Source organism: Dermochelys coriacea, chromosome 12, assembly GCF_009764565.3.
Source record: "Dermochelys coriacea isolate rDerCor1 chromosome 12, rDerCor1.pri.v4, whole genome shotgun sequence".
NCBI classification, from domain to species: domain Eukaryota; kingdom Metazoa; phylum Chordata; order Testudines; family Dermochelyidae; genus Dermochelys; species Dermochelys coriacea.
In genome coordinates, this window is record NC_050079.1 from 30,757,196 (window position 1) to 30,784,281 (window position 27,086).

General features: G+C 38.7%; 1 long non-coding RNA gene across 1 annotated transcript in view; it reads left to right on the forward strand.

Moving 5' to 3' along the window:
• Positions 1–3,593, forward strand: part of LOC119841468 — a 44,212-nt gene extending 40,619 nt beyond the window's left edge. The window contains exon 2 of the long non-coding RNA XR_005288557.2: positions 2,048–3,593. This is a non-coding gene — a long non-coding RNA (uncharacterized LOC119841468). The remainder of the gene's footprint in view (positions 1–2,047) is intronic.
• Positions 3,594–27,086: the final 23,493 nt, after the last annotated feature.

Genomic DNA, 27,086 nt, shown 5'->3' on the forward strand with positions numbered 1-27,086 from the left:
CCTTTATAAAACCTCCCCTGTGGTAGACAGGTGGCAGCTGCAATGCAAAAGCCCTTCTCTCGGCTGAGAAATAGACCACATGGGAGCATATATTTAAAAATTTAAGTGTCTTCTTTTTTTCTGCCTCAGCAGACTCTGATGCAACAGCTGCTTGAACTGAGCTGCTGCATTCAAAACTCTTAACATCCTTCTCATAATAACAGATGCATTATTGAACATTAGAAAGCACCTCTCCAGGGAAATGGGGCCTGCTCGAGAGGTGCCAAAACCTACAGATATTAGTAAAAAGACAGATGATTTGTGAATGTCTGACTGCTTGGTTCTCTCTCTCACTCTGTTAATAATGAATTCATTACAGGAGACCTGTCCTTCTCTCAGTCATCAGAGCAAATCAAATCTTTGGTCTGGAAATCCAGTAATTAATATATGCTGTTCTGATCTGATATCAACTCAAATCTTAGAGCTATTTCTCTTTGTTTGTGTTAAAGCAACAATAGGACTCCTTTGCATGAAGCTTTCAACATGAGAGTTTACAGGGAACCTTCTACATAATGGGCTATGAGCAGTCCCTGCTTCTTTAGCCTGAGATGAGAAAGGATATGTGAACATTTTACTGCCAGCTAGTGCTTCCCATGCTCAGCTGGGAACAAGGATACTCAAACAGAAGGGGCAGGGAGTAAGAATTATACTCTAGCTAATCAAGCATATGTTCAGTGATGGCATAAAGAAAAGGAGGACTTGTGGCACCTTAGACACTAACAAATTGATTTGAGGATAAGCTTTCGTGAGCTACAGCTCACTTCATCAGATGCATGCAGTGGAAAATACAGTAGGGGAATTTTATATACACAGAGAACATGAAACAATGGGTGTTACCATACACACTGTAACGAGAGTGATCAGGTAAGGTGAGCTATTACCAGCAGGAGAGGGAAAAAAAAAACCCTTTGTAGTGATAATCAAGGTGGGCCGTTTCCAGCAGTTGACAAGAACCTGTGAGGAACAGTAGGGGGGAAAAATAAACATAGGGAAATAGTTTTACTTTGTGTAATGACACATCCACTCCCAGTCTTTATTCAAGCCTAATTTAATGGTGTCAGTAGTGGCATAGTTTCTTTCCTAATAGAAGACTATGCTGAGGCCTCTGTTGCCCACCTGGCACTTCCAAGGAAGACTGTTTTTCCCCAAGCAGCTTCCTGAGGATACCTTAAAGCTATTCAATCCACTATATAGGGAGGCTAATGGGCCTATTTATGTGAGTAAGGGCTTTATAAACTAGACTTCACTTACCTCCTCCCAACTGTTTGCTTCTGAACAGGGTCTCAGTCAATTAAGGGGCCATATAACTAACACACTTGTGTGGCAACATAATGCCTGCACACAAGTGTATAGGTGTTTATACATAGCTTATATTTGAAATGAGAGTTTACATCTTTCCCTTACTTGTGTCTAAAAGTACACATTCCAAGTAGTTATAGCCAACTAGCAAGGCCCGGATATCCTGGCTGGAGTTGCAGGTATGACTGCAATGACTGCAAAGGAGACTTGGCTGGCACAAGCCCAACTTGGCTGTGTAGACATACCCTGAGGCTATTCTTCAACTACTTTACAAAACAGCACTTTGTATAGCTTTAATGTAGCTTGTCAGTCCCTTGGAAATGGATTTTCTTAGCATTTATTAGTGAAATGGCTTTGTCACCTCCCTTTTATAAGCAGAAAGCCACAGTCAGAATAAAAAAAATGCCATAAAACAGAAGGGTTTAACATCAGGAAAGGAGTTTGGCAAGGCTGTATTGTGTCCCTCTCTTCAGCTGTTCAGTCTGTATCATGAAATGGTAACATACATTGCTCTTGGTAGTTAGATTGTGGAATATGAATTTGAGGAAACAGATGCTGCAATCTAGGGAACAGCATCATGATGATGATGATATCCTTCCTAATTGCTAGGTCTGAGGAATCAGCTAAGGTCCTACTCACAAGGGTGGCTGAAGTTAGTGTTTTTTCTGGACGATGTATTAATGTGAACTTTTTCTTCTTCTTCTTCTAGGGAAGTAGCAGAGTCCAACAACAATAGAAACTGGTAATGAAGAAGCTGTGCAAGAGAAGGAATTCTGCTACCTAGGCTTCACAGTATATGAAGATAAGGGCTGTACCAAAACATCTGGAAAAGCTTGGCAAAGACTCATAAAAACTAAGAGCATGCGAAAGGGAGTGACACAACTGTAAAGCTAGTGCTGTGGCTTATTGTTGTGTGTAGAAAATAAAAGATGCCTGACAGCTGTGTGAAAAGGGAAAGCTGGGTGGCCAACTTAAGGCTTAACTTGGCAATACAAATTGCTGCATAACATATATGTGTGAACCAGTGGATCATGCTACAATGCTGTCTTTCCTCACCCATACAGCTGGCATAATACGCTGACTAGTGTCAATCAGGCACTATCCTTTTCAAGATACTTAGATTTTGGGTTGAATATGAATGTACCATATTATTACATGATGTTAGAATATTGACCCTGACTCTTACTAAAAGTTTTGGGGCAAGAGACTACCCAACCCAGGTAATTGTACATTTTAACAAACATAACTGTGATCCACTGACTAAAGTGCTGTTCAAAAGCAAGGCATCTGTTTTATTTACATTCACTCTTAACACTCATTTGGAGCTCATTTAAAACCACTTCAGACTGGAAAGTATTGCTAGACATTGTTGGCTGAGTTGTAGTCTTCAAAGCAAAGTTAATCTTCTGAGCATGCCCAGTGTGGACTAGATGGCTACAGAAGCCTGAGCTGAACAGATTAAGCTGAGTGCTGAAGAATTAATAAAGTGTGCTTTGCCTTCTCTTATGACTATTTTGAACATATGGGCCATTCTGTTTCCTGAGTGGCTACTAAATGTTTTGAGACACTTATAACTGGACATTAACATATAGCTAGAGGTAGTTGAAAGTGGGCAATATTAGTATAGGTAGTTATGATGATAATTACTGCTTCATTACTTTTTTATGCAGCATTTTTACTTGCATTTTCAAATGTATGCCTTGCAACTTTAAAATTGAACACTTTTTTAAAAGATACCAGTTTTCAGAAATATTAATGTTGGAAAAACCTGCACTAAGCACAAAAAGGAATTGGTAAGATGCAGTACAGTACGTATTTTGCATGCAGCCCTGAATAGTTTTGCTTCGCAGTTCTAGACAGAATTCTCCTCTCCACAAGTAATTTTTTCTTAACTCCCTTTGGAGGTCATGCCAGCATGGAAGTAAGTCAATCTGAGTCAGCACAGATAGTAGCTGTATCGTTATTCACACTTTAAAGCAAAACTAATATATTTTTTCAATTATGGACAAAGAATTCACAACTGCCTTTTCAACATATTGAGTTTCAGCTGTTTAAAATAATCCGTTAGATAAATGCCCTTTTCAAAACAAGAAAAGGAGATTTCAGTTCACAATGAAAAACCCATCATTTCAGTTAATAAAAAACACTTGTTAAAGCAAAGATCAGCCATGGTGGAAATGTAAGTTTAAAATGATCTGGACTAAATGGATGTGTAATAAAAAACCTCTCAACAGAGAGGAAACATTTTTACAATTTATTCCTGTCATTTCTTCTTTTCTAAACTGCACAAGAACAGGTACTGTAGTGCATAAAGCAACCCCCCTCACCCACTTCCAACAAGCTGCTATGTACAAATATGTTGAATGCTGATGCAGCACCAGAAAGTTTTCTCAGTGCAGGGAGAACAATACATTTCCAGCCACTAAGCCAGAGTCTCAAACCATCTCACTTATATTGCCATCTTGCTGTTTAGAACTGTTTGTATTTCTAAGAGGACTAATGTGAATGTGGTTGCAAAAAGCCACAAATTCCATTAAGAATGGCTGAGTTAATTTCTGAAGAGGATTTCTAACAACCTTAGTTCAAATGTGGTGTTACTGTAATAACATGTAGTGATTTACTTAAAAGTTTATGCTGGCATGCAATCTGCAAATGTGCTTTTCCAGACTTTGACTCATGACTCATAAAAATTGTTTATAGATTCATTTCTCTCGTGAGGATGAATTAATTTAAGTGCCATCTCATTGACTGTATATTCAACGGTTGAGGTACAGTACTCATTACACCATCTCACCTCCCACATTTTCTTTCCTTTCTCCACCCCAAGTCAGATTAAGGCAACTGCACACCATGACACAAGGACCTCAGTACCTCCACCTCCAGACCTCTATCATGGACCCACCACTCAGAAAAGCAGAGTGGTATAGGGGCCGATGTTCTTCTCTCCCCATGAGGGACAGCAGGGGCCTTTCCCTTTGAGAGGAGCTTGGACTTTTCTCCCAGTCCCAAAGAGACAGAGACAGCATCATGGACCTCAGTGGCTCCCAGGAACTTAATAGCTTATCGAGAAGAATGAGCCCGTCTGCTCTGGGTTCACTCACATTTGCAAGCTCTTCTTCACAAACATGAGAAACTTACTTTTCTTTTTTAAATGAAAGATGAGATTCTGACTCCAGGAGGTGGAGCTTATGGCTTGGGTCTATAATGGCTATGCCATAATTCATCCCTACGCCCATCCCATCCCAGGAGTATTTCTTGTGCAGGGATAACATGAGCTGCATCCTTTGTACCCTATGTCAGGTGGAAAAGTGTGTCGTGTACTTGTGTCTGTCATGCTTGTATTTATGCCCTTCTGATCAGACTGTGCAATTGGCTTCAGATGCTCTGCCAGGCTCATCCATTAAGGCTCTGCTTTCTGTAGCACAATGTCCTTGTCTCACTGTGAGTTGTTTATGTACATGGTGACACAGCAAAATATTCCAGAAAACACCTAATTAAAAAAAAACAATAGAATTAAATAGCATTTCTTTACATTCTTCACATTCTAAAAGACCCAGCAGGAAACAGTGTCCAGTATTTGGTATCTACATCAACTACTAGTTTTCTTTAGCACAGTGCAATGCATCATTAGTCAAATTAAACTGTGGCTCAATCTCCCAATGCGAAACAAAGCTGTCTTGCAGTGGAAAGAATTGAAGGGACAGCTAGGGAAGTGTATTGGGGTGATGCATGTCTCAGTCTGGGGGAGTCAAAGGTGGACCTTGGACCCTTATAGAATGTGGGGCATGGATAACCATAGGACCCTTATCCAAAGCCCAAATAATAAGTACATAAGAGTCTTTCCATTGACTTCAGTGGCTTTGGATAAGGTCATAGCACTCCCCTATTTCAATTCTTATTCAAAGGGAGATGGAGTAGACCCTACATGAGGAACTACATGGATGGACAACAGGTATCTCATGGAGTTGGAATATATATGGGTTGTGGCACATATCTCACAAAGCAGACAGTAAAGGAGTACTTGTGGCACCTTAGAGACTAACAAATTTATTAGAGCATAAGCTTTCGTGAGCTACAGCTCACTTCATCGGATGCATTTGGTGGAAAAAGCAGAGGAGAGATTTATATACACACACACACACAGAGAACATGAAACAATGGGTTTATCATACACACTGTAAGGAGAGTGATCACTTAAGATAAGCCATCACCAGCAGCAGGGGGGGGAAAGGAGGAAAACCTTTCATGGTGACAAGCAAGGTAGGCTAATTCCAGCAGTTAACAAGAATATCAGAGGAACAGTGGGGGGTGGGGTGGGAGGGAGAAATACCATGGGGAAATAGTTTTACTTTGTGTAATGACTCATCCATTCCCAGTCTCTATTCAAGCCTAAATTAATTGTATCCAGTTTGCAAATTCATTCCAATTCAGCAGTCTCTCATTGGAGTCTGTTTTTGAAGCTTTTTTGTTGAAGTATAGCCACTCTTAGGTCTGTGATCGAGTGACCAGAGAGATTGAAGTGTTCTCCAACTGGTTTTTGAATGTTATAATTCTTGACCTCTGATTTGTGTCCATTCATTCTTTTACGTAGAGACTGTCCAGTTTGGCCAATGTACATGGCAGAGGGGCATTGCTGGCACGTGATGGCATATATCACATTGGTAGATGCGCAGGTGAACGAGCCTTTGATAGTGTGGCTGATGTGATTAGGCCCTATGATGGTATCCCCTGAATAGATATGTGGACAGAGTTGGCAACGGGCTTTGTTGCAAGGATAGGTTCCTGGGTTAGTGGTTCTGTTGTGTGGTGTGTGGTTGCTGGTGAGTATTTGCTTCAGATTGGGGGGCTGTCTGTAAGCAAGGACTGGTCTGTCTCCCAAGATCTGTGAGAGTGATGGGTCGTCCTTCAGGATAGGTTGTAGATCCTTGATGATGCGTTGGAGAGGTTTTAGTTGGGGGCTGAAGGTGATGGCTAGTGGCGTCCTTTTGAATTCTTAACTGTAAAACTAACTCAGCTGTACATCCTGTTCAAGAGATTCTCTCTAGGGCCACTCGATCACAGACCTAAGAGTGGCTATACTTCAACAAAAAAGCTTCAGAAACAGACTCCAAGGAGAGACTGCTGAATTGGAATGAATTTGCAAACTGGATACAATTAACTTAGGCTTGAATAGAGACTGGGAATGGATGAGTCATTACACAAAGTAAAACTATTTCCCCATGGTATTTCTCCCTCCCACCCCACCCCCCACTGTTCCTCTGATATTCTTGTTAACTGCTGGAATTAGCCTACCTTGCTTGTCACCATGAAAGGTTTTCCTCCTTCCCCCCCCCTGCTGCTGGTGATGGCTTATCTTAAGTGATCACTCTCCTTACAGTGTGTATGATAAACCCATTGTTTCATGTTCTCTGTGTGTGTGTGTGTGTATATAAATCTCTCCTCTGCTTTTTCCACCAAATGCATCCGATGAAGTGAGCTGTAGCTCACGAAAGCTTATGCTCTAATAAATTTGTTCGTCTCTAAGGTGCCACAAGTACTCCTTTTCTTTTTGCGAATACAGACTAACACGGCTGCTACTCTAAAGCAGACAGTGTGGGTGTTTCTTGCTGGGAGGAGAATATGGAGCAGAGAAGTGAGGGCAATATGTGGGGGATAAGCTTCCCAGAGAGAAACAAATACATAGTAGGGGTTATTTACCTGGCATGGGGTGGTGGGTGGCTATTGATACGGGGGCGGGGGGGAATGCATGGGGCTGGGTCTCACTGGGGAATGATAGATGGGAGGCTGCTATCTACCTTGAACAACAACATTTTTGAATTTGAATCTCATCAAGAATGTTTATATAAAAATGTTTATTTATCCCTTCAATATCCACATTAATCCAGTTACTCATTAATTATCTGTTAATTACACATTAATTAGTTTATGACAGGAGCAGATTGACACACAAGAGGCTCCACTTCTGTTGCAATCGCTGTAGGCTGCCACCATCTGGCATGGGATATGTGGTTGCTTTGACCACTGAAGCTACTAATTTATGCAAAGGTACCTGTCATGGCTGGTACCTGCCTTCAGAGTTGCCTGTCTTTACTCCACTTCCCCACCCCTATTTGTCTGTTAACATGTCATAAATCTACAATTTGAGTGCTCTGGGGTAGGCACTGTCTTTGTTTTACTTGTTGGTGCAGTGCCTAGCACAATGGGGCCCTGATCTCTGATTGGGGCCTCAAGGCACCACCAAAATAGTAGTATCAGTAATAAAGAAGAAGACTGAAGTCTTCTGTCTACCAATAAGACATGGCATGAGCAACCGTCACATGAGACTGCCCAAGCTACTCACCAGTGATTTGTTGACCCACCTTCACCTGGCAGAATAAAATCTGTGATCATACAGTCCTTCACTCCCTTGCTGAGACTGCCAAAATGGGTGCCAATTAGTGCCATTTATAACATGGACACCTGCCCACCCAACCAAGCAGTCAGTTGGAAGGATCAACTCATTCTTTGTTACCATTTGCCTTCAAACAAAAGGGAGACATGAGATCTGATCCAAAAGATTTAACTCCTGAAACCCAAGCAAAGGTAGAAATAGAGTAGAGCATCTACCTTTTTGGTCTTGTTCCAAAACATAATGATGTCAGTGGGAGTGTTTTAATTGACTGCAGTGGCTTTTGGATCAGGCCCACAAAGAAGTGATTAAAAAAAACAAACAGCTATGTTAGATAAGGGTTACTCATTTAAATGGGTGAAGGGAAGCCAGACAGTTATGGCTAACTTGGTTTCCTTCATCCCAGGTCAGGTTTGAGGCTCATGAATCCTAGAAAGGGGTCCCATTTGTACCTTTTTTAACTTTACCATTTAAATAGCTGACCCTTTTCTACTGTGGTTGTTTTATATACATTACATCATTTTATGGGTTAACTGCATTGTGCTCCCTCTGAATTGTTTTGGCTCCAATCCTGTAATACTGTGAATGTGTACATCTCTGGTCACCCACCATCAGAGTCTCTTAATAAAATGCTCTTTTGTTTCATAATGCTCTTAAATTTCAAGGTTACCTACTAGGAGGGGAAAAAATGATAGATTCATCTTTATTTATACAAACTTAATTTATCCTGAGACCCAGTTCATCAGTTTCAATCAGACAGGCTGTTTTGTATTTAAATATTTTAGATGTATAGACATATTGAATACACATTTCAAAGATTTACTGCTGTTTCTTTCTTGCTGGTCTTATAAAGATGGATATGTATTGCCGACACCACAAAGATGTAAACATTCTGAATAAAAAATAAAGAGCCACCCCAATCAAGCATGAGATTCTAGTCACAAGAAATATAAAGTCGCTTTGAGTGTTACAATGTTAAAAGTATTCTTGTTTGTAGGCTTCTGAACAGGCTTTAACCAATAATTGTTTAGGGGGTTTAAAGTTTATTGTACAACATGTGAGTACAGCATACAGGACTGTACCCATATCCTCTGGAAAGTTAATGCATCAGTTTTGAAAGAGAAAATGTAGGTAAACTGATTAAACATTACACTACCATTCTCCTTCTAGTCTCTTTTCCCTTCTATTAGTCACCTGCCCTCACTTTTCTCTGTCTTTGTTTCTCCCTTTTTTTGTTCTTCCTCTCCCTTTCCCATCTTTAAGAATAATTTAGAGACGCTCTGAGATTATCCTTTCTCCTCTTTCAAGAAAACTTTGGAACTCTGACTCACTAAAGGCTGGGAGCATACTTGATTGTTCTAACTGTGAGTAAAATTAGTTGTCTGTATACTATGTCTGATGGTTATTAGTGGACGACAAACATTGCAGGCCTTATTTGTGAATGGGTTTACACTCCACCCTGGAATATTTATGAATAAGTTTATGCTTCTCCTTGGGTTACTTATGGATGACTTTGCACTACATGTAAATTGGAGAGATTAGTGAACATGCAAATGCCTGAGGGAATGTGTATTAGGATGAAAAGAGGGACAGAGGAAAGAAAGGGGAAACTGGTCTGATCAATCAAAGAGAGTAGATTAATGAACAAAACCTTTACTGTTTTGGGGATGGTTGTAGGAGAAATAATTTCAAAAAGAAGAAGGGGTAATTATTCTTTCAGTAATGTCCATGAACTCCACTGAGATCAACAGGGTTGCATGGGAAAAGTTGGGCTCAAAATGCTTTTGAATGATTTCTTCAGTGTTTTAAACACTAACATTTCTTTTCTTTTAGCATCAGCTGTGCAGGGCTTCTTTATCCCCCCAACTATTGTCCTGATGCTGTTAGAACAGCGTAGCATATTCAAAAGAAGCACCTAATTCCTCTGTTATTGTCTGGCAAGCTCTTTGCCTGTACTTCTCCTTCAAGAATCTCTACCTGTCAGAGCTTCGAGATTTCATTTAGTCCATTGCAGCATGGCTAGCAGGAGGGCTAATACGCTGTACTCTGTTGGCATTCCAATCTTCAGTTCTATCAGTTTCTATTTGAAACATTTATTCTGCATATTATTGCTGTTGTTACATGGGAAGGTTAGGCTCATGTTTATTAACCACTTCAGCTTTCTGGCACATGCCAACAGAACAGGAAAGATTCCATTCAAAGATTGTGGTTGGCCCTATTCAAATGTAGATGGTGAAGGGACTAGCCTTTATTCATGTTCCAGTGGTCGGGCCAGAGAGAGCTGCCATTGCTTCAAATTAGCATCAGCCACAGTTGTGCTAGCTCCCCGAATGCATTAAGAATGAGGGGGATTGAGAGCATAGGGGTAGAAGGCAAACAACTACAGCTCAGCCCCTTTCTCTCCCCATAGTGGAAGACATTGCCTGTAAGCACAATCCAAACATCTATTGTGTTAGGTATTGTGCCTCCCATTGTATTGAATGGTTCCATTTGGAAATTTATTTGCCCAAATGTCATCTGCTATTTGTCAAGCAAAACAAAAGAAAACAAAAATACGAGTCATCCAACACTTTAAATTAAAGACAAAGCCTCATGCAGTGTAATAATAGGTAATGTCATGTGTCTGACATAGCCATTATAACATGTGACAGACACCCTAACAACATCTTTTAACTTAACTTATCTCTTTGAGGGGAAAATTGCTTCCCCACTGTTGGAAATGTCTTCTTCTTATAAAGAATTTCTTGAGCCAACTTTTCCTTCATTAAAGGGCTGATCCTTCACCCATTAACTTTGATAGGAAAAGCAGTCAACCCTATCTTTGACTTGTGGGGAGGGAGGGAGACAGGGAATTTGCCAAAACCTCACCCTCTACTGCTGAATTCTTAAAAGATAACACCTCAGATACTTGCGTAGGAAACCACTTCAAAGTACTACTGTAATGCAATGCAATACAGATGCCACTTCTTCTATATTCTGTTAAGTAGAGCTATTTGGATGCTTAAGAGAGAAAACAGATTTTAAATAATAATTCAGAAGCTCCCAGTTACTAACCAGTGCACTTTGGGCAGAGAGAGCCTCATGCGCACTGAGCTGTAATCTTAGCCGTATTCTCCTTATCTGTTTTTGCAATGGCACCTGTGGTTTATTGGATTATCCAGGCATTTGGCTCCAATGCAGGAAATCCCAAGGTTCAAAGTTACCCTCTTGATTTTGTTCCTTTCACATGATTCTTGGGTGAGTGGATGAGGGTTCCTTTAACAGTTTTGCCCTATTCTTTGTATGGCTGCTGGATGCACTGATTATTGATAGACACAAAAGTTTCCATCCCAAAATATGGTGAATATGTAAGAAATAGTAAAAAAAAAAAAACACACACAAAAAAAAAATCCACACCTACACAAATACAAGTATAAAATAATCACTTAAAGCCAAATTTTCAAAAGAGCTCTTGGTCAGATTTTCAAATGTTCCACACTCTCAATAGGAGTTTTAACAAGAGCTCATCTCCCAATTAGATCTAAATAAGGTCTACATTCTCAGACATGCTCAGAACCCAGCAGCATCCATTGTGACACTTGTGAGCAGATCCAGTATGCTGAGCTCTTTGGAAAATCTAGGCCAGATGGTGGGGGCTGAGGTCTCTTGAAAATTCTGGTATTAAAGGGAAGAAATATTAATGCTTTCATTTTAATATTTTAGGGAGAAAAGTGGAAGGCATAAATATAAGGTATCAGCAAAAAATCAGCCTGCACATCTACAAGCATCAGACTCACTGAGTTAACCCATTCATTCTCAGCCTTCTCTTCAATGTGATCTCATACTGCAATTAGAAACAAAAAAAAAATGGGATTTCCCCCCCGCCACCCTCCTTTGCTTCTAGCCATAAAGGGAGGGTTATCATGATGCCCAGATTGAGAACTCATAAAACTTAACCTATTACTTGAGGATATTTTGGCAGAATCCCAATTTATCAAGGCACTTAAACATGTGCCTAACTTTAAGCACATAACTAGCCCTGCTGACTTCAACGGGATCACTCTTGGACTTAAAGTTAAGCATGTGTCTACAGAGTACCTTGCTGAATCAGGGCCCTAGCATTGCGTGCTGGGTAAATGCTTGAATATCTCCAGATCCTCAGCTGGTGCAAAGCAGTATAGTTCCATTTATCGTATTAACTGTAATAAATGGAAGTACACCAAAGATCTGTCTGAAGCTGAGGATCTGGCCCTAAGTATCTGGACAGGTAGATATTTAAATATATTGTCCCAAATTTGATGGTAATGGGAGTTTTGCCTGAGTGAGAGTGGCAGAATTGGGCCCAAGCCAGAATCTGAGCCTCTTTCTTTCAAACTTTGCTTTCAAAATCTTTGTATGCATATGCAACAGAAGCTCCAGTCCCTTTTGGAGCCAGAGATGTTTGTGGGGAAATAAGAAAAGGAGTACTTGTGGCACCTTAGAGACTAACAAATTTATTAGAGCATAAGCTTTCGTGAGCTAATGCATCCGATGAAGTGAGCTGTAGCTCACGAAAGCTTATGCTCTAATAAATTTGTTAGTCTCTAAGGTGCCACAAGTACTCCTTTTCTTTTTGCGAATACAGACTAACACGGCTGCTACTCTGAAACCTGTGGGGAAATAAGTTGATGTTTCAGTCTGGTTTTTTTTTTTTTTTTTTGCTTTGGGATGGCTTTTACGTTTTGGGATTTAAAACCATCAATATTTTTCTTGCCACTATTGAACAATTAAAAATATCAATTGGAGCAAATATTTTGTAGAATACTGCTGTCGTGGACACACACACACATAGCTGGGCTGAGGATCTTTCCTCTTGGAGGCCATGTAAATGGCATTTAAACAATTATATTTTTCAGACTTGTAATAAAATCAGCAGTAATGTAGCCTGAGAAACATAAAAAGTCTGCAATTGATTAACCAGAAAGAGAGTTTCCCTGTAAGCATTGCATTATTTAAATCAATCCACATCCTGGCTTGAGTCTCTTCAGAGACATACATTTTAAGGGATAGATTCAAAGTGGTATTCTCTCCCCCACTTTGGCCTCTTGACAATGGATAAAAGTTGCTGTGGTATAAACACCACAGTTGAAGTCAGGTGAAGATTCCCCTTGTGCATGCACTGTGGGAGCCAGGTGTAAAGCTGCCCTCTGAGGACCACCTCACAACCCCTGGAATAACTAGTAGGATGGCAAGAGATGGGAGGAACATGTCAGGGGTGGGATCTCAGCATGTAGCACTGAGGAGATTCTGGGTAGCCCCACAGCCCATTAGGCAGCATAAAGCTTGAAAGAGGAAACCCTAAAAGGCTCAAACATTAGATGGCTCACTATAAAGGAGCCACCAATTTTTTTTTATTTTTCCAAGCACATGATTTTTATCTTGTTTTTTGGGGTGACTGACTTCTGATTTTTTTGAATGCCTGAAATGGGCAATACGGCAGACTAAATCCCATTATTTTGCAATCAGAGCCAGTGACTGTTTTATTATTGGATCTATTATGTTATTGTCGTCAATAAAATGTCATTTTCTCCTTTTGTTCAATAAGCACAGCAAATATATTTCTGTTCACTTGGCCTTTCATACTGTGAATGATCAAACTGTACAAATTGTAATGACCAGTCCCAGTGTTTCAATTGACAAGTCTAATCCCCACACATGCACTTTAGCTTGCCTCTCAAGTCAATCCCCATGAAACCCCAAGTTACGCTTTCCCATCAATATCAATGACATGATCATGTCTTTTCTGGTACTTATCTTCTCAATCAGGTTGTCATTCCTGAAATGTCTCTCATACTTTCCCACAACAAAGACAATCAACAAAGAAGCTTAAAAAAAATCACTATTTGATGAGTAGAGATTTTCCTGTATCTTTTAAAGTTAGCTTATCCACTAGAGTTGTAATTAATTCTTATAGATGATTATGTTTTTTCTTCTGATCCCAGCTTAAAGCCAAATCTCTGCAATAGGACAAGCCACATGGAAAATCCTTTTGCTATCAAACTAAAAACACCCTAATTCCATGCTTTACAAAAATGAAATGTATAACGATGACTATACAAGCAAGAATCTAAGTAGGTTTAATTTCCAATCTGAGTAATTTAAATTTACATCTCAAGTAACCTAAATATACAGTAATTTTTTATCAACACATTGTTCTCTGTCCTCTTCCAACACTGCATATTTTTTGATTGCAACAGATACCATTAAGAGTGAGATTTTGAACCCTTTATTCACATTCATGAGCAGTTACAGAGTGGCCCTTATATGATCATATATGAAATGTTTTAAAAGATAATAAAAAATATTTACCTTAGATAACCCTTTAAGATGCTCTAGAACATGAAATCTATTGCATTCCAAATAGAATAGGTACAACAATAAATGAAAAACACATTGTTATTTCCAATTGAATTTCTAATTGTCTGTCATCATAACTCTTATTGTTTGAACATTGATGCATTCTAATAAATTCTGTGATGGGGAAAAATATGAAACGTGTCTCTTGTTTTATACCTTGTCCCAGAAGAGCTATAAAATGCTTAAATATAAGTACAATTATACCAGGACTCCAAAGCATTTCTTAAGCAGGATCTGTGGTTTTACATTCTTTGGGTTTGCATCCTATTAAACACAGAGTTGTCTGAAGCCATATAAATCATGAGACAGGCTGAAATGCCATGGTAAGGGTAAGTCTTCAGTTTAAGTACCTTTATCACAGTATAAGTATGTTTATGGGATGCCACTTCTTAGCTGCTGGTTTCTCATGTTTTATATTTAAGTTTGTGTTGCTACAACATAAACACATGAAATAAGCACAAAGGGAGAGGTTATTTTGATAGGAGAATTATATGCAAGTCGTTTCATGGAGACAAAATGAAATCAAACTTTGTTATTATTTCCTGTCTTTGAGCATAAATAACGACAGAGTTTCAAAACTGATGGACTTCTGAATGAATTATAACAAAAGTATTTGTCATTTTTGAATTGTGCAAGAGTCCCTTTGAAAACTGTCCAGAGAGTAGAGGAAAAGTTTATACTTTTGCAGAGTGGGCCCTAAGACTAAGAGAAGGCTGTGTTAGGCCCTTGTCTCCAATTTTCTGCCCTGATTAATTACAAAGACTGTTAATTGTGTGCTGATGTTAGTTAAAAGCATTTGGTATTTCTGCCTGGTCATTATGTCAGAATTAAAAAGTTTCTGTGTAAAGGTTAGGTCAAAGGGAGTATTACAGCTTTCCCCAAATTCTTTTTTGTTAGATAGACATTTTAAAATATATATATTTAAAAAAACTTTATATATATTTAAAACAAACTACTTCTGTCATATATTTAATGTTTATTTCATCAAAACACTTGGAGGAAGTGGTAGTTTTAACTGTCTGTAGTCTATGGTACTTCAACTATATAGTTTGTAAACATATGAAAGGTCTGATTTTCAACATCATGTCTAACTTGAATGTACAGTTACTACAATTGTACATACAAATTAGAACCTATCCTGCTGCCTACTTTTCTCCATAGTCCCACTGACATTATTGCACATAGCTTTCCAGATATGATCTAACAGGTCCCCTACACAGCGACAGTGTCGATACCTGCTTTTATAATCTGACCCTTTACTAGGCATCTCTATATCTTGTTTGCCTTTTTTCCCCCATACCTGTACTTTTGCAGTAAACAGATGGTTTGATGTTTATTCCATGGGTCTCCCACATCTGTGTGTTCCCTCTTAGCACATGCTCCCAGACCACAAGAGTTACCTTGTGTTTTCAATGCTGAACGGCATTTGTCCCATTCCAGCCTAATTCTCTAAATAATTCAAACCCTTTTGAACATCCATGGATTGTTCCTCCTTATTTGTTTTGCCTCCAAATTTAGGGTCTGATCTAATGTCAGTTGAAGTCAGTGGGAATCTTTTCAATAAACATTGGCTTAAGCCATGAGTATGTTTGTATAACTTGGAGATTTGGGGCCAAATTCTCTGTTGGTGTTAGTTGGTACAGCTCCATTGGAACACCATCGATTTACATGAGCAGAAAATTTGGCCCTCATTTTCAAACCTTCCTACAAACTGTGTGTGTGTTTGTATAACAGAAGTGAACTAAGGTCTTAAAACTGACATTTCTGAGCTTAATAGCCATTTTCTAACATGACAGTCTGACAGTAAAGCTAATTCTAGGCATAAATAACTTAGTCCTAGAATGTTTCATAAATCCATACAGGCTGTCTGTTTTGTATGACTGAATCCAGACTCCCATGTGGTGGATTATTTCTGGGTGAATATCTTCAACTATTGGTGATGATGGCTCCAAGAAAAACGTTAAGATGAAGTGTTCAGCTGACTAATCAGGTTAGCTATCTCTCACTCGCTCTCAAAAAAAAATCTGCTGTAGTGCTTTGCATCCCTGGGTCTCTATTCAGCCATTCAACATGCTCCTCCCATGCACTCTTTTCCCCCTCCAACTGTTGCTTGTACACATCTGGTTTGCTTCTCCCAGCCTCCCTGGTGCCCCCTACTCAACCTGTTTCTGCCATGAGCCAGACATCACGCTCCTTGTTGGGCTCCCGCTCTGCTCCCTGCACACAGTGTTGATGCCATTAGAAACCTCAAGCTGTTTTCTCAGAATTCCAGATTGAGCTGGTTGGTGCATGGGGGAACATGTCTTGCCCCTAGCACCTGCAAAGAAAAATGTTCATTGAGTCACAGTTGGGACGATAACCTGTGGAAGTTCAGATGAAAGGGAACTAAAGTGCCAGGCTCCTGTCTGCCAGGGTGCCCTGCCCCAAACATTAATGGAGTGCTCTTTGTCTGTCTGTAAATAGTTAGTTAATAGATCAAGTGCCAGTAGGTGGTGATCAAACTATGTAGCAGGGTTTCTGGGACATATAGGACCACTAAAAGTTGTTGCATACTGTAATTGACTTCTTCTGACAGCGATGAGCACTAAGGGTGCATGTTTCAACCTCACCCAAGATATGGCACTAACAGTTGATGTTTGACACCTACCTACTTGCTAGCTGACAGCAGATCTGGAAAATCCTCCCACAGCGAGGCCAGAAATAGTCAGATCTAAACAGCAGAAGAGAATTTAAATGAGAAGCCCTGCCTGCCTCATGCTCAGAGATCAACAGGCAAAGAGTGTGATCTTTGTCTGGGGTAGTATATAGAAGCATAAAGGAAATATAATCACTAGGTAATACAGCAAAGTAAATATAATATGAATTCTGTTCATATGGCTTACACTTACTGCAAGGAGCCCAGAGCATTTAAACTGGATGTCTCTTATTATTCCATTTTAAATCATTGCTAGCAAGAGGAGCTACCCAGAAGAGCAACATTTCTTATTCTTTTAAAGGTATTATCTAAAACCAAGCTAAACTTAGACTTAGTACTTTGTATGAAGCCTCTTCATCTAAAGATCTTTGTACTGAAATTTGCTGAGCGTCATTTAGCAGTTTTTAAAAAGTACCAAACTAAAGTAGGATAATTTATGTTTTTTAAAAACCACTTAAGACAAAAGACTTCTTTGTTTTAAAGTAAGCCATGTTAATTGAATAAAAGGATTTGGGTTATATTTCATGTCTCACCAAGGTGCAGATAATGGAATTCTGTTTCTTCAATTCAAATGTACGTCCCTCAAAAAAAGTGGTTTAAAAGCCAGTATTGTCTTTGACCACAGAAGACCTGAGCATGTTTATATGGGATGGAAGAAAAATGCATACTTACCAGATAAATTGGAGCCCTCAGACCTCTAGAATTAAGGCATAGGAACATCCCATTTTGATAGAGAAAAGACTATACAAACTTGAATGCTAAATAAGCTGTTGAAATATATAGTATAGACCAGCCTCAACCACACCTAAACAAGATTATGTAACATAAAAGGACACATTTTCAAAAAGCCTCCATTAATTTATTAGTGTATCCATCTGAGAGTAAACTCCCCCCCAGCGCATTTCATCGATGGAGCATATTGAATAGCTAGGGTTGGATCTATCTATTAGCACACACCCATGCAGGCTTTCCAATGCTCATGTCAATGTAAGCATCCTCATGGAATTTGCCCAAAGGCTATTAGTTCTCAAAACACTTTGCGCCATACGCACAAGAACTCTGCTTGTTGCAGCTGAATTGAAGGAGGAGGAGAAAAGTTGGCTTTAAGTCATTACTGCTTTCCCCTAATCCTGGGGGCTGCTGGGCTCCTAAATACTCCCCAGAGTAATCTGAAGCTTTAAAGATGCTCCAAATTATGCCTAATTGTAATGACCCTCGAGCATAGCCAGATGTATGCCACTCCCTTCCCCAGTCCTGATGTAATGGCATCGGAGGCGTGTTGGGGGAGGAAATGTGGTCAGAGGACTGCTAGGGCCAGGGATTGCTGGAGCACAGCCAGGGATCTGTCCATAATCCCTTTCCCCAGCACACCCCCATTCTGTGATGCTGAGACTGGGGGAAGGGAATGGCATGTTGCTGATTATACTGTGGGAACCCCCAACCAGCTGCGTAAGCCCACTTTCAACCTGCTTTGCACCACCAGAGCTGGCCCCAGAGTACCCCCCCTAATATTAGTGTGCAGCATGGAGTTAATGTGGTGATTAATGCTCCTGCCATCTCTGTGCAAATCTCCTAGCAATGCACTGTTAACAGTGTGAGCTCACATCACCCCATGAAAGCTGCAACCTTGTAGCATTGCACTGTTTGAAAATAAATGTCTTACACGAGCTGTGGCATAAAGAAGCAGGCTGAATAGCTTTACACAAAAGTTGTAATGAATTATAACTTGTGGCAGCTACCGTGTAATATTAATGTAATGGATGTTTAAGCAGAAATGCTAAATCTCACTGAAAATGTGACAGTAAAGAGACTCCAGTGCTTATTGCTGTTTAATGGTTTTTCATATTTCCAAACAGTATATAATTCAAAGAAGGGATATAAATAGTTTTGGTTTGTGCGATTGCATTCTTATTTCCAGCACAGTGTATGATGGACCGTGCGTTTAATTGTTTAAGTGGAACTGGGAAACCTTTACTGACTGCTCAGGCAATTTATTTGCAAAGATAATATCAGTGATAATTTAGACAGACTTGTGGGCTGATTGATGTGCACACTGATTAACTGGAGACACAGAAGTCACTCACTTCATGTTAGGGAGGCCTGTCTTTAACTATCTCCACAGGACTAAACATGAAGGGGCATAGACTGTCTTGCCCTTACAATACCAGGCACTGAAACTTTATCTTTGGTTTTGCAATCAGTCCATTGTTGCATACAAATTCATTGTAATAGGCACTTCATTCATGGAGAAAGGCATAGCAAAAACGATGAAAAATCCTTGTTCTCCGTCTCGTCTTTTATGTTGTTAAAAGCAAAGCAAAGTGAATTAAGTCTATAAAGTGAGCACGCCCCGGAACACCGGTAGCCCTTATATTCCATTTTAAGTATTGATTTGTTTTTCTTTTCTTCAGAACGCTCTTATTCAGAGTCTATTAAATGGATGATATCAGAACTCTCTGATAGTTAATGCAAAACCCGTTAATCCCCATCACTGGATTTTCAAAAGCACTCAGCATTGGCCTAGCTCCCTCCCTGTGATATCAATGGGGGTTTTACCATTAACTGTACTGAGAAGCGATCACACTTTTACAATGTGCCATTGTGCAAACCCTTATGGTATTCTCTCTCCTTTCTCTTCCAAAGGGCTGGCGGTACTTACTATGGAGGTAAAACATGGCGTTCCTATGTACTTTCTGGATTTTACCCATCAGTCTGTGCTCTCTGATAAACCAATCACTTCCATGGAACTTTATTTTCTGAAAATGAGGAGATCATTGATTTCATTCATGTGTGATTGAAATGGCCCCTCCATATTTCAATTTTATGTTCATTCTCCTTTCTTTATGACTTATAAAAGCTGTGGAGATAAACGCTAATGACCATGAATACAGGGCAATTGTGTTTCTTTTAACATTCTGATAAAATTGAACAAAGAAAAATCTTTTCTAGCAAATTCATGTGGTAAAAGATATAAACCTTATTGTCATAAACATGGTTCACTGAGTAAGTTCATCCTCTACTCTAGCCATATATCTTACCACTGTTTAATAGAATCAAAGAAGACAGACAGTGTTAATCACTTTCTGATGGTTGTTCTGTTCTGTGGCTTTGGCAAGTGAGAAAAGACAAGTTTCCATGCTTTTAAACTAAAGGAAATGTATTCTATGGGATAAAAACATCTTAGCTGAATGACTGTGTTATTCAAAATTAGAAATACGTTTTAGTTTTGTGTTTGCAACAAGCAACATTAAAATGCAAATATACATTTCTGACATTGATTCAGCTATACATATTTTCACTATATGTCTGTCTGAGTTCTGACTAGACCTGGAGGAATACTGCAAGAAAAGACTTGTGAAAATTTCTAGGGTTTTGAAAGAAATTCCCCGTGTCTTTGTTCGGCCCCCTTTTGTGTCTGCATTCTGCCATTATTCAAAATGTACGTCTACACTACAGCCTGAGGTGTGATTGTGTAACACTGACAGATCCCAGTCATCAGCATGAGGGATCAAAGTTGGGATCTCTGAAGTTTAGTGTATGAGCCTTTTCTGCATGAGCTAAAAGCCACATGGTTCTTAGCTAAGGCTATAGCAAACTCATTAATCTCTAGATGGTCTAGGTGCCACTAGAGGGGGACAGAGCACTACATCAAGCAGGCAAGGGTTACAATTGCATCTTGGGCAGACATATCCATGCTAGTTTTAATCCAGTTAGCATGACTAAAAATAGCAGTGTAGATAATAAGGTGGCAGGGGTTTTAGTGATGGCAGTACGAGCATATAGCATATCCAGAGTACCTAGTTCTACTGCTGAAGACTGCACAGCCACATCTACACTATTTTTAGCCAAGCTAGTGCAGGTAAAGATGGGATGTGTATATCAACCCAAGCTGCAATCACACCCTATATGGCAGTGTAGACATAACCTAAGTTAATTTGCTAGCAGGAATGTTTGTCAAAATGCTGATTTTAAGCAAATATTGTAGAACATTTGTGTAAAGTGAATCTTGAATTTTTAATCATGAGTATTCGTACCAAAAACCTGATTCTAAGAGTTAAGCTTGCCAAGAAACAGTAACATGTCATTTGACCTGTGTGTCCAGTCAAATTGGCTGCAACATCAGATCCTCGCAACAAACTGTTAACAGTCCACAAAGAATTCATTCAATACTTTAAAAGAAGAAAATAATAATTCTTACCTCTTGTTAGATTAATCCCTAATCCTGATGTTGGCATTCTCACCTATCCAGTTTCTCACTCACTCCCATACACTGAAATAACGCACAGCAATTTTATGCATGGTTCTATGTCCTTAACATAGACACCTTAATACACACTGCCAGTCCCTTTAAATATTTGTTTAATTATGGTAGCCATTTTAAAATGCTTTAAGTATCTGATTCTTTTTACATGACAGATCATAAATAAAGTAATGCCCCTCTGTAGGGTAGATCTGGGATGATGTCATGTTCCCAGATAGACAAGTGTACCATGGGATGCAGTCCCAGCACACATCCCAGAGTTTGTCCTACTGAGGGAACACATAGGGACTTGATTTTTCCATCTGGTTCAGTTTGAAAGTGGTATTTTTTGTCCTCTTCAGAGCATTGTTCCGAGACAAAGGAAAATATAAATGGGAACTTATGTGAGGAACAATTATATTTAATGTCACAGACAGCTTTCTTTGAGTGCTTAATCTACAAACTTCAAGATCACTTGGATAAATTCCTTCTTCTAGAATGTTATGTGCATATGTGTTATTAATTGTGAAGTTCTCATAAGAATATAACATTTTTCCTTGCCCTGTTATTGAATATGCTGTATTCATTGCCTTTGTATTTTAAAATATATTTATTTTATGGCAAGGATTTAGATTTTTTTTCATTTTTCTCTTTACATTTTGGGGTAAATTCTGCAGATCACCAATAGTGGAATCAGATATAGGGCCAAATCTACCTAGCTTCACTCAGGTGTGTACTTCCAGTTAAAGTCAATGGGACTACTACATTGAAGCTAATGGTACTACTTGTGTGAATAAAGAAAGCTGGATTTTGCTGATACTTTGCTGAAACTTCTGTGACATCAACAACAAAGTGTTCCAATTATGCAAGCTCAACACACATCTCCAGTTGTATTAAAGCTGTCCAAGTGTCAAAAGAATTTTATTCAAATGCTGCAAATGTCTTCAGTTGATCCTGCAAAATCTAAATACCCACAATCCACACCACACATTTAGCTGATGATGTCAGTGAAATGAGAAAGCAGTCCATGATATCGATGTAAATTAGGAGTAACTAATGGAATTACACCAGTTTAAGTGGGATGAGAATCAGGCTCATATTTTGGCTCTACCAATGAACATGAACTGGAACACTGTTGAGCAAAGACTACCAAACAGATATGTAGACACATTTGGTTCCTTTATAAATAAATTAACTATATACATAATAATAAAATAACTAGGTGGGTGACTTTTCAGATGGAGTTAAACAGCCATTAGGGCTCAGATTGAGACAAAATAATTCATTACTTCTTGTGCTATGCTGTGTGGAACTCAGTTGAAATCTTAAATTGTGTGGAGAGGGTGAAAAGTGTCACAAAGGACATTTTAACTTATAAACATGTTATTTAAAAATGCTTGAATAACAAGAATATAGCAACAGGGATATACTACCAACCACCTGACCAGGATGTTGATGGTGACTGTGAAATGCTCAGGGAGATTAGAGAAGCTATAAAAATAAAAAACTCAATAATAATGGGGGATTTCAACTATCCCCCTATTGACTGGGAACATATCACCTCAGGATGGGATGCAGAGATAAAGTATCTTGACACTAAAAATGACTGTTTCTTGGAGCAGCTACCCTGGAATCCACAAGAGGAGAGGAAGTTCTTGATTTAGTACTAAGTGGAGCACAGGATCTGGTCCAAGAGGTGAATGAATATAGCTAAACCGCTCAGTAATAACAACCATAATGTAATTAGATTTAACATCCATGGGGGGGAAGGGGATACCAAAGAAGCCCACCACAGTAGTATTTAATTTCAGAAAGAGGAACTATACAAAAATGAGGAAGCCAGTTAAACAGAAATTAAAAGGCACAATCCCAAAAGTGAAATTCCTGCAATCTGCATAGAAACTTTTTAAAAACACTCTAATAGAGGCTCAAATTAAATTTAAAATTTAAAAAAAAAACATAGTAAGACAACCAAAGAAGTACAACTGTGGCTCAACAAAGTGGTTAGAGGCAAAAAGGCATCCTTCAAAATTTGGACGTTAAATCCTATTGAGGAAAATAGAAAGGAGCATAAACTCTGGCAAATCAAGTGTAAAGGTATAATTAAGCAGACCAAAAAAGAATTTAAAGAGCAACTAGCCAAAAGTAACAGCAACATTTTTGTAAGTACATCAGAATCAGGAAGCCTGCTAAACAATCAGTGGGGCCACTGGATGATTGAGGCACTAAAGGGGCACTCAAGGAAGATAAGGTCATTGCAAAAAAAAACTAAATGAATTCTTTACATTAGCCTTCACTGCAGAGAATGTGAGGGAGATTCTCACACCTGAGCCATTCTTTTTAGGTGACAAATCTGAGAAACTGTTTGAGGGGTCATTCGAGGAGGTTTTGGAACAAATTGATAAATTAAACAATAATAAATCACCAGGATGAGATGGTATTCATTCAGGATCTAAAGGAACTCAAATATGAAATTGCAGAACTAACTGTGGTATTTAGCCTATTATTTAAATCAGCTTCTCTACCAGATGACTGGAGGATAACTAAAGTGACACCAACTTTTTTAAAAGACTCAAGAGTTGATCCCAGCAATTATAGGCTGGTCAGCCTAACTTCAGTACCAGGCAAATTGATTGAAACTTTTGTAAAGTAAAGAATGATCAGACATAAAGATGGGCATGATTTGTTGGAGAGCGTTAATATGGCTTCTGTAAAGGGAAATCATGCCTGACCAATCTATTAGAATTATTTGAGGGGTTCAACAAACAGGTGGACAAAAGTGATACAGTGGATATAATGTACTTAGACTTTCAGAAAGCCTTTGACAAGGTCCCTCACCAAAGGCTCTTAAGCAAAGTGAGTAGTCATGGGATAAGAGGGAAGGTCCTCTCATGGATCAATAACGGGTTAAAAGATAGGAAAAAAAAAGGTAGGAATCAATGGTCAGTTTTCAGAATGGAGACAGGTAAATAGTGGGATCCCCCAGGGGTCTGTACTGGGACCAGTGCAGTTCAACATATTCATAAATGATCTTGAAAAGGGGGTAAACAGTGAGGTGGCAATATTTGTAATTGACACAAAATTATTCAAGACAGTTAAGTCCAAAGCAGACTGCACAGAGTCACAAAGGGATCTCACAAAACTGGGTGACTGAGCAACAAAATGGCAGATGAAATTCAATTGATAAATGCAGAGTAATGAACATTGGAAAACATAAACCCAGCTATGCATATAAAATGATGGGGCCTAAATTAGCTGTTACCGCTCAAGAAAGAGATCTTGGAGTCATTGTGGATAGTTCTCTGAAAACATCTACTCAATGTGCAGTGGTAGTCAGAAAAACTAACAGAATACTAGGAACCAATAGGCAAGGGAAAGATAACAAGACAGAAAATAAGCTTCCTAGAATCACCCCTCCTTTGTGTGCCAATTTCCTCTTCCTTCCTTAGTCCCTAATTAAAAATGTCCCTAATCTTACATGTCATATCTTTAAAAATAAAGATAACATTTTTCATCCTTGAAGATACTGAAAGCATCCATATTTCTGCACCTAACTAAAAATGGCTTGATATTCAGTGGTACTGATTACCCACTAATCCCAAATTAATATCACCACCAAGAAACTTTTAACCTCAAATCATTTATTTGTATAGAGGTTAGAGTTTATTGAATTCAAATACTGTATCTGGGGATATGGGGATATTTTTCTTTTGATTGTATTTACATTTGATCACACTAAAAGTAACATTGGAGGGCCACATTGATAAGGCCCTACCCTATGCCAAGTAGAGTATGTGGAAATTCCATTATTGACTTCAGAAGCAGCAGGACTAGACTCAAATTGTCATTAATGTAGTGGGAGCACAGTTAATTGCTGCTGTAATAAATGCACACAGAAAGCTATGTAGTGGCTCTAGTGGAATTTATGCTTCTTTTGGCATGTTCTACTATTGCAGTTAACCAAATGAGGACCCGCTTTCAACAACCAATGGCTTTATGTCTGCTGTGTTGATTCAAAGCCATTCAGAAGCCAAACAAAGCTTGTAAAATATGTGATATTTATAGATTTCTTCTGTCTGACAAGATTTATTAAAATATAAAATGAATGTTCAGAAATATGAACTGCTATATTAAAAATATATTTAAAACACATTTAGCCAAAGTAGTTTAATGAAACAAATGAGGTATTTTTTCTATACATGTGGCATTTTCTAATTTACAGTATGAAAATATGACTTTGATAAGATTTGGGTCTCAAAAGGAAAATCAGAATGTGGCTTTCTACACTTCTTTTTATTTGCAGAATAAACCACATTTTAGGAAACCTCAGTTTTCTAAAAAAAACCCCTGTGTTTTAATAAACGCCAAGATAAAATAGATATATGTTCAGTTCCATTACAAAACATTATACTTTAAACCAAATAATCGAAAATCTAAACAGCATACAGTTAACTAAATAAAAGTAGTCTACATTCTAAAAGAAAAAGTATACTACACACTAAAGATTTATTTTAAAAGTATGAGCTCTGTTCTATAAGTCATCTTCCATCCAGTGTCACGTTGGTGCATTCATTTTTCCTTTAAGGGAATGTACATTTATCATTCATTCATTTATTTATATTCATTAACCCTCAAACTCCTTTGCTCAACATTGTAATATTTACAGACAACCCATAACTACTGAAGCTAGGCTATAGAACTCTAAAAGCAGATTGGACATAACAAAAGAAAAATGATTTTACTAGAATGTATGTGCTATATTTGACAGCATTGGAATATGTGGAAATTGGGTAGCAGGAGGGGTATGTCAAGCTGATTCCATTCTTGCTTTGAACAATTTAAAGGTGTTTTCTGGTCCCCATGTTGATAAACAAGGTCTCTTCCTAGACAAACTGGATCTCCCAGAGACTCTGTAAATTAAATACTCTGGAAGAAATCTTTCCAGATAAAGCAAGCCTCTGGAAAGTCTCCCTTCTTTTTTAGCGGTGGAGAAAGTGTATTTACCCAGTAGTTCTAGCTAACATTTTCTAGAAGCGCTTTTATGAGGTACAATAATATGGGATAATTGCTCGGCATTGCTGATTCAGACACAAAGCCTACTTCTCAATCGAGCTCATCAAAGCATTAATTGTGAATAACCTTCATTATGAATTTAGGCCTTATCTTTGCTCATGAATCATTAGTACAGTGATTCTGATTGCTTCAGTTGTATTTGTTATTTATAAAAGTATTCACCAAATAATTGGAAGAATGATTTTTAGGGCAAGATATTCAGCTAGTGCAAATTGGTACAGTGCTAATGCAGTGGATGGAACTATGGCAATTTCCACTAGCTGAGCCCCGGGCCCATGGACTCCAGGTTGTCTTGTGAAGACATTTGTGACCTGTTCACTTCAACTGTTCACTATTTGTGTTGTATGGTTAGTAACCAATAGTAAGTAACATGGTATCTCTGCTACCTGATTGGATGATGGGAACTTTTCAAAAAGGTGAATAATGAATAGAAAACATATCAGGAGGGATTGGACCCTTACTCTTTAGGCCTGATCCTGCCCCCATTGAAATCAGTGGAAAAAATCTCTCATTGTGAGAGGAGGATATGGCTCTTACTATACTGCTCCATGACACCATACCGTACCGTTATCCTATGCCAGGGGTACCCAATCGTCAGCCCGCGGGCTATATACTGCCCACCAGAGCATTTCATAATGCTGGGGGCCTGATTCAACACAATATACCAATGGCCGATTCATTAGCATTTTGTTGTCATGTCATATCATTTTACTTTACTCTAGTGTGTAAATAGACAATATTGTACATAGAAACAATTTATCTAAATATGTACAAAACAAGCTGAACTTAAAAATATCAATCAATACAGATGACTTTACAACCTTATTAAAATATGTTGAATCTGTTTGGCCCACACAAGGTGGTGCTTTGGTTTATGTGGCCTTCCTGTGTAATATGGTTAGGAACCACTGCCGTACACAATAGTTATCGGACTTATGTGAACCTTATTAGAAGAACAACATAACCATGTGACCCTC